General features: G+C 38.0%; 1 protein-coding gene across 2 annotated transcripts in view; it reads right to left on the bottom strand.

Moving 5' to 3' along the window:
* The window catches only part of GLRA3 (glycine receptor alpha 3), a 178,151-nt gene that overhangs the window by 2,093 nt on the left and 167,002 nt on the right, over positions 1-9,056 (bottom strand). The window lies entirely within an intron of this gene.

The following is a 9,056-nucleotide window of genomic DNA, read 5'->3' as shown; positions in this document are numbered from 1 at the left end:
TGGTTTGATTTACATATATGATAAAATGATTATCTCAATAATTTTAGTTAGTATCCATCATCTCATATAGATACAAAAAAAAGAAAAGAAAAGAAAAAATAATTTCTCCCTGTGATGAAAACTCTTAGGATCTACTCTCTTAACAACTTTTCTATAGATCCTGCAGCAGTGTTAGCTATCGGCATCGTGTTGTACGTTATTTTCCTAATACTTATAACCAGAACTTTGTATCTTTAACCACCTACCTCCACTGACTTCCTTTCTAACCATCTATTTTACTATGTTCAAACCCTTAGCGACACCCCCCCCACCTCCAGTTACTCATCTCAAAACAGAGACAATCTTTTAAAGATTTAAGATATTCAGTGAAGAACCCAATTATTTTCCATGGTATCTTCTCACTAACTAACTGTGAGTAGAGGGTTAACCTCAGGCCTGGGCCGATGAATGACTTATGATCCTTTCAGCATCATTTCCTTGAAAACAATAGAGCTCACTAAATAGGGAAGGCGGAGTTTGCTCCATTTACTGCACAAGGGGTGCTGTGTGGTGGCCTGAAAGCTTTTGGGCTACGTGACCAGAACATACGCAAGTTTGGTAAGCAATAAGGGCTGTGGCTTCTCTGTGTCAGTGTGTTTACATATGCGCTGACGTTTGTCCATGGCAATGCGTCTACATGCGCCTGTGGATGAGGCTCAGAGCAGCCGTGTTCATGAGTAGCTGCCCCGCCTCCGGATGAGGTGAGGAAACGCTCCGTCTGATGTGCCGGCTGCCTCACGTGCTCCTGTCGGACTGAGTGAAGCCCAGGGTGTCTGGAGGGCCTGATCAACAGATTTCAGCAAAGGCGACCGAAGCTGACCGGGCTCTCAGGTCTTTTCAGAGTCTACATGGCCCAAAGTGCAGGGAGGAGATTTGATTAAGAATGTGATACCCATCAACCCTGGGTTCGAGACAGCCGAAGTTTCACGGAAAATAACTGGGGATACATCTTACTATTGTAATGTGGATGACACAGAATGATCCCTTATTGAGGTGGCAGACACGTGCTTAATGAGATAAAACTGAAAGAGACCAGGGTGATAAAACCGCGGGGAAGATGGCTCATAATACAATTTTCTTGTCTCCTATTTAGTTGATTATCTGTGAAACTGAAACCACTTGGTGGAAAGAGAAATTAGAGCAAATAAAGCAAGCAGCTTGGTGGCCTGTGCTCAAGAGGAAAATATAATTCCACCTGGGACTTGGAAGAACATTGCATTTAATCCCTGATGTTACTTCTTTGCAACCTTAGGCAAACAACACCGGAACCTGGCAAGTATTATGTAGCCCTGTGCAATGGAAATATACCGCGAGCCACACATGAACACCATGTATAAAGTTCTCAGTTTAAATTTTACATTATCTACCGTTCTAATGAGTTAAAAGAAACAGATGAAATTAAGTTCAGTATTACATTTTCTTTAACTTAGTATGTCCTACATATGATTTAAATACTGGCTCAAAGTAAAAAGGAGATCTTCTACATTCTTTATTTCCTGCTAAGTCCCTGAAATCAGCTTATATTTTTAATACACCTGGGCTCAGACTGTTAGATTTCTTTAAAAAGATTTTTTTAATGTTCATTTACTTTTGAGAGACAAAGAGAGACAGAGCGTGAGCAGGGGAGGTGCAGAGAGAGAGGGAGACACAAAATCCGAAGCAGGCTCCATGACACATATGGTTTGTAGCTACCATTTTGGATGAAGCAATTATAACATAAAGAAGCTGGGTCTCTTTACTGTGAAGTACCAGCTGGTATCTGTGGAGTCTACGCTGTCTAGGATTGACAGAGGAGACTATGTATGCAGCATAGATTTCCGTGCAGCATGGAAACTATGTTAGCTGTGAATGCTGACTTCTAACTTGCTGTAGCTCTGGTAGGCATGTAATCAATGGCCCTTTTGGAGCAGGTGAAGCCTGGGGTGGCGTAAATCTATGCTGAGGACCAGCTTCCTGGCTCTCTCACTGCTGTGAAATTGAAGCAGCAGAAGTAGTTATGTTAAGGGAAGTAGCAAACCTGGGCTGGCCAGGTGATAAATAAAAATGAATCTAGGCAAACCACATTCTCTGACCTAACCTCTGGTGGACCCTATGATTAGGGAAGTCCTCCAGGCGTGGGTTCCCCATGCACTTCTTCTGGAAAGGCAGGAGGGTATACATGATTCATGGGTATATTTGCTTTTATAGCTGCCATGCTGGGTTTTGCTGATGGGAAAAAAATTCTGGGCTATTCAGAAGAAAGATTGTGGCCAGAGGTAAGTCTTTTAGCTCTCTTTAGGTGGCTTTTAAGACACAGAATGAAAAGTGACAGGCATCCTATGAAAGATTTCCTGGCACATTATTGCCAGCTGGGAGGAAGGAAATCTGTTCCAGTTCCGGCAGCTGCTTCCTTTAAGGAACCCTGGTAAATATTCTGCTTTCATCTCAGAAGTTAAATCACTGATGCCAGTAGGGAATGGAAACAAAAGGCACTGATATGGGCTGCTGAATTTACTCCATCCATGAAGGCAGTTGATACAAAGAAGACTAGTTTGAGGGCTGGGATCTCCCTGCACAGTTCTGAGTGGAATATCCAATGGATGGTACCACCTTTGGCTAAATGTGTAAGTGGAAAGGACATGACGTATGAATGAAGGATCTTGCCATTTCTGGCTTGAACTTAATCTCAGCAGGTGTTTCCTAGCCTAGGTGTTACAACTGGAGGTACTAAATGGGAAGCCTTAGAATTTCCTAAACCTTCCTCTGTGAACTATCAAACAGTACCAGATTCCAGGATAGTAGGGGGTGCCTGGATGGCTCAGTGAGTTAACCATCTCATTTTAGCTCAGATCAGGATCTCATTGTTCATGAGTTGGAGCCTTGCATTGGGCCTCTGCTCAGTGCGGAGCCTGCTGCGAATCCTCTGTCTCTCCCTCTCCCCTGCTCACTCTCTCTCTCTCAAAAAAAAACATTAAAATAAAAGATTCTCGGAAGGTAAAAGAAACTCTTAGCTCTGATTAAGGAAATAGTGGAAGCAGGGGTGCTAAGTCTTTCATTAATTTTCTCTAACCTAGCTCTACCTGGCCTATGATAACTCTAAATATATCTTACAGTCTGACTACTAACTACTTGGGGTCACTAAAGAAGTCCCTCAGCAGCCTCTACCATGATAAATGGTAAAAACTAAAGACTTTCAGAAGGACAAGGGAGGCTGATAGCCCCCTTTTTTTTTTAAGATTTTATTTTTAAGTAATCTATACATCCATCGTGGGGCTTGAACTCATAACCCCAAGATCAAGAGTCACATGCTCCACCACCAGCCAGGTGCTGCAAGGCACTGGTACGCTTTAATACACTGAACTAGGGCTTTCCTTTTCAAGTTTATACAAAGGAAAAGTCTGGCACTGTGTGTCCTCATGTGGTGTAGACCAAGTTAAGGAAATGTGAAATCTCCAGCCTATTATCACAAACTGGTTTACAACAGTTTGGTCCAGGTCACTGTCAAAAGGAAGTTGGTTAATGATAAATGGTAGTTTCCCTCTCTGAGGAGAAAGTCAGGGGAGATTTTGTAACTAAACCTAGGTAAAGGTGGCTAACTAACACAGCTAAAATTCAGGACCCAGCCCCATCAGACCAGTTTCTAGAAATAAGCAGAGTAAGCCATGAGAATAAATTTACAAACAATAAAGGACAAACTATTATCTCTTCTGTATCCTGCTATGAGAAATACAGCTTGTAACACTATGTGTAATTTGACAGATACATTTTGATTCCTGTTGACCATTTTGTATACACTGACTACAAGAGAGAATGAATTTGAAAGAGGAACAGGGGTGAATGAACTGTGACAAGTCTGAGACAGTTAAACAGCCCAAGTTTCCTCTCTGAGGCCTTAAAATCCATCAGTTCTAGAGGTATCTGCTACAAAAACACATGCAGACTGGAATTTCTGGAGAAGGCTCAAAGGTGGTACCATAATATGGCTGCCAGAGTTCTAGATTGCAAAACTCTCTGATCTATTTGAATAACTACTGATATTCTCTTGTGCTCAGGTAGAAGCAGTCCCCAAACTGAAGGAATTCAAAGGGCATCAGACTTTATTTAGGCTTGAAATACCTATCATGCTGTGCTGAGCAGGTGAGAAAGGTATTTCAAATCTAAGTACCCTTATAAAATGAAAATGGTATATTTAGGAACAAGCTAAGAAGAACTACTCAGGTGAAGTACTAGAAGGTAACCTATTTGACAATGGACCAGAGACAGAATCTCCAGCTGGAGCTATTCAGAGTGGTATGAACCTCACGATTCTCTTCCTACTGAGACAAAGCAGGTCACCATGTTCACCAATAGAAACTTTTACATAGAAGGTCAGGAGTCAAACCACACCTGCAGTCAAATAAATAATTAGAGTTGAAGAAAGCAAGGTAAGTCCACAAAAGGGGCTGACTTGAGAACCACTATATGCAGCAGTGTATCAGAAGAACTGGTTCTTGCTCTCAGAACAATATCTGGATATTCAAATCCCTTGACCCTAGCCAGTGGCGTTGCCTTATGGTCAGGCAAATGGGCCAGGTTAAATGAACAATGAAAAATGTCCCAGGGTAAGAGATGAAATTCCTTATAAAAATTCAAGGTTAGAATTAAATTAAGTCAAGTAATCTTTTCCTGGTTGCTAGCTCTGAAGGAGAATATACTGCCAAAGTAGATGTCTTGGACTGGCCATAGATGTAGCCATGATGGTGTCCAGACCACGCAGCAATGGACAGAACTGTGACATATTCCTCTGTTGTGCCGTTGATGTAGTGAGAGCTTGACCTGAATATTAATGAAAGAAAATATTGCTTTAAAGTACCTTTGAATTAAGTCTCCTGAGGATAAGTACTAAACACTGCTGGAAGATGGAATGCTAAGGTCTTTGACTATGGGTCCTGGCAGTTCCAGTGGATTTGGGCAGAAATAGACAGGGTCCATCTTGGGCTTCTTTTATACCATAACAGAAGCCATGGCTGAAAACACTATTAATGGGTTGGAACAAAGCATTTTTATATCAGTTTGGGCTCCTGGAATACATCTCAGAGGACAAAAGAACATATTGAAACATGATCAGTGTACAAAATGGCCCAGGAGTACGACATAGTGAGGGTATTTAAATAGAAATTGGAAAGAGGAATTAAAACACTTATTACTAAAGACAGGACAGCAAGGACATAAAGAGCTGGCTGGTTCATAGGATGAACTATTCCATTTAGTACTTGAGTATGAGTGACAGTAACAAAACATGCCTTTAACAAGGTTTCTCGTGTCTGGTGGTTAAAGTGTCGGGGGTTGGGAGCAATGCTGTGACACAATTTTGTCATTCCCACCCACCTCTCTTATATAGTATATCATATATATATATATAATATACCTGATATAATGGTTCTTGGCCTATGATTGCATTTGCTAGCTGATGGGATCATTGCTGCTTATGATCTATTATTCGATCATATTTGTATTAGATGATATTAATAGATCATATCTATTTCTTTAAACTAGGAAGACATCCATGTTCTCTGTGGGTAAGGGGACAAAACATGTTGTGTGCTTGAATCCTTTGAGGCCTTCCAATTAGATAAGGATAGTTTATCTGCTGGTTCTCCTGCCTTTTATCCTTCTAAAAGTTAAGTAAATGACATGAGATTAAAGCTTATTTCTGTTTTATAGCCATTACTACTTTCTCAAACCTGTAATCAGGGCTATGTTGCTGTAATGAATAAAGCTACTTGGCCTTTAGATGTCAGTTTTCATAGAAAAATGAAACATTTGAACAATTTAAACTTAATCATCTTTATGTAGCATTGATCCCTCATAAAATTTGGCAACAACCTGCAAAATTATCATCTTTCTATGTGCATGAAATAATGACAGAATAGGGGAGGGCCATGCTTCTCCACACCTCCACAAAACACCTGTCTTGGAATCACTGGGAGGGGTTGCGGAGGTCAAGGTTTCTGAATGGCAATTGTGGAGATTTGTACCCATCAGCCTTTAGGTTGTCCCAGTAATCTGCATTCCCAACAAGTTTTCTAGGTGATCATAATGCACAGCAAATTCTACAAATGTTTCCAAGAGGCACAATGTATCTATCCAAGTAGGCTTGAATTTATAGTGAAAAAACATCTTTGGAATACCACTCAAATTTACATTGTAAGTGACAGTTTATGAACAGATACTCTGGGATGACTTTTGTGTTAGTGCTTAACTATTATTTCAGTTTTTAATAATTTCTGTTTTGTATAAGGCTGCTTCTAGGTAAGGCTATATGTAAGGCTATTTATATAATCTGTATCTCTATCCATTTTTAAATCTACTATGGGCCTAAGCATATCCTGGGCAATGGACTTTGCCTAATTATGTGTGACAGCATTAAAGAGTGCATTATTGGTTTCAAAAGCATCTGTAATATGGTTTCACTAATATCATAGTTCTGATTAATTGTGGAGTTGGAGAAATAGAAACACTTTGAATTTCAATAAAAACATTTCCCTCATGAAAACATCTTGTTCAAATACTTATTTCCTAGTAATTAATGGCAATAAGAACAAGGTGGTTAGGAGAACTTACGTTCTAACACCATGAAAATAATTTGGGCATTTGCATTATAAAAAAAGGGTGTGTGCTATAGGAAGTAATTTCCAAATATAGTCTTTTAATTACAAACATATTACATGGTCCAAATTTAAAATCTGACTCAAGATCGACCTTCGAAATGCAGATATGCAGTGATATTCTTTATTCCCATTAGTACTCGAATATTTCTTTGAAATAATTCAGTTTTCTGGAGATATCTTCAGTTTGAGTTTCTAATAGATGGAAGGCCAAACATGCAAAGTGTTGAGACCAACATCTAAAACTTTTACTCAAACACTATGTCTTAGCCAATATTTAATATTCATAAAATTAAGGAACTTTCCAACTCAAAACATAGGTAATTATAACAATTAAATAGAATGAACTAAAAATGAGCAAAAGAACATGGCTGATTTAAAAAGTAAAATTGAAGACATACCTTAATTTACTCACAAGTGAAACCACTTACTATGCTTTAAGCAAGCTAGAAGGATATAGATGAAGAATGTAAAAACCCATGCAGTTAGTGTGCAATCCTTTCTATAGGAGAACCTGTTTTTACTAAGTTTGAAAGTGAGAAAAATGTTTCAGTAATTAAGCATCAGGACCACATTGCTAAACATTCTACATGCTTTTTCATTTTATGCCAAAGACTGATTCGTATAGCATGCATAGTATAACTAGAAATACTGAAAATGGAAAATTCCAGTGTAGGGGCACCTGGGTGGCCCAATTGGTTAAGCACCCAACTCTTGGTTTCAGCTCAGGTCATGATCTCACAGTTTGTGAGTTTGGGGCCCATGTCAGGCTCTGTGCTGCCAGGGCGGAGCCTGCTTGGATTCTCTCTCTCCCTCTCTTTTGCCTCTTTCTCTCCCAAAATAAATAAACTATTAAAAAAAAATCCAAGGATAGAGGCAGTCATTGAGTTGAATTACTTCATCTCCATCATATAAAAATATATATTAACATACATGTAAGATAAAAATTTATTTCCTATCCTCTTCTTAGTCCTCAAAAATGACCAAAATCTTATTTTTGGGTGTAGGAGTGGTGAAGCATGAAGCTTGCTAGTGAGTGGTAATAAAATATGAACCCTGTAACACCATGAATGATGATTCATTGTGTAAACTGCTGTGAGGTTCAACAGCATTAACTACATTATTTTCATCCTACTGTTTCTCCCCTGGTAGGTTCCTTTGGGCGTTCTATAAACAGTCAAGACGGTAAGTCTTATTATGCCTAAAGTCTTTGTTTCAATAATTTTCTGTAACTGCTAAGTGCCAAATAGGAAAGTAACAAAAGAACGAAAAGTGAATTGCTATTAATTTCTGCTTACAGGATTTCATAGTGTGTGAATTTTGAAAAAAAGATTACTAAATAAACATAACAGTGGCTTATTTTTGTTGGGAGAAATATCCATCACTTAGAAAATTCTGAGGTAAGAAGAAATATATGAATGAATTAAAAATTCCTTTTCCCAAATAAATGTCAGTTTAATATATCTACATACATTTCCCTATTACTTTAAAATGTAAAGCTTAAAATAATACAATTATATGAGGTTAAAAACGCATTATAATTGCAAGTCAACTGGCAATATAAAGTTATTTAAAATCTCTCTCTCATGAGAACTTTACATTTATTATTGATGACGTGCATTAGCTATGAATTGGCCAAGTTTATGTTTGTAGATTGAATTCAGATTCAGAAATGGTTTGGAAAATATTAAATGGTAAAGAGTAAGCTTAAATGATGAATACTAAGATAAAATAACACAAAAATGGAACACATACATTTTCGGAGATTGAGAAAACTCAAGGAAATAATTCTTTTAAATACCCATGTATCTATTTCTAGCACAATTTGCTAGATTCATTCAGTGCCAACTTGGAATTAAGGAGTGACATAAGATAATATATTATGATAGACAACATATATAAAAAGCACTATATATGCTTTAGTTAACTTTGAGATAGAAGTCACTATAATGCATGTGAAATTAGATTAAGTAGAGGTTACGTTATTTTATTGAATGCTATTTTCCTAAATAGATATTTCAGAAAGGATGCTGCTCCAAGATTTAGCTGTCTTTCACACAAACTCTAAATATTTGTTTGCAGGAAATCCTTAAATTCTAACAATTGTTGGTTTATCTGAAAGGATGAAATTTTGGACCCCTCCCATATCAGAGTCACTCAAATATAATTTAGCTTGAAATGATTGGGAAACTACTTTTCTTCAGTCGTGTATCAAAGAAATTTGTAGGAAATATTTTACTATTGAAAGAATATTTTATGCTCTGGAATACAGCATAAGCTGAGCTAAATGGAAACTTTATTAAATAATTTAGTATATGTGGGTCCCACATTGCTTTCAACTGTCTGTGGAGCCTCATTCTTTCAAAATACTGTATATATACACTATATATA

This window comes from Suricata suricatta, chromosome 1, assembly GCF_006229205.1.
Source record: "Suricata suricatta isolate VVHF042 chromosome 1, meerkat_22Aug2017_6uvM2_HiC, whole genome shotgun sequence".
Lineage (NCBI taxonomy): Eukaryota > Metazoa > Chordata > Mammalia > Carnivora > Herpestidae > Suricata > Suricata suricatta.
The sequence above is the reverse complement of the archived record's forward strand: the minus strand, read 5'-3'. Positions and strand labels throughout refer to the sequence as shown.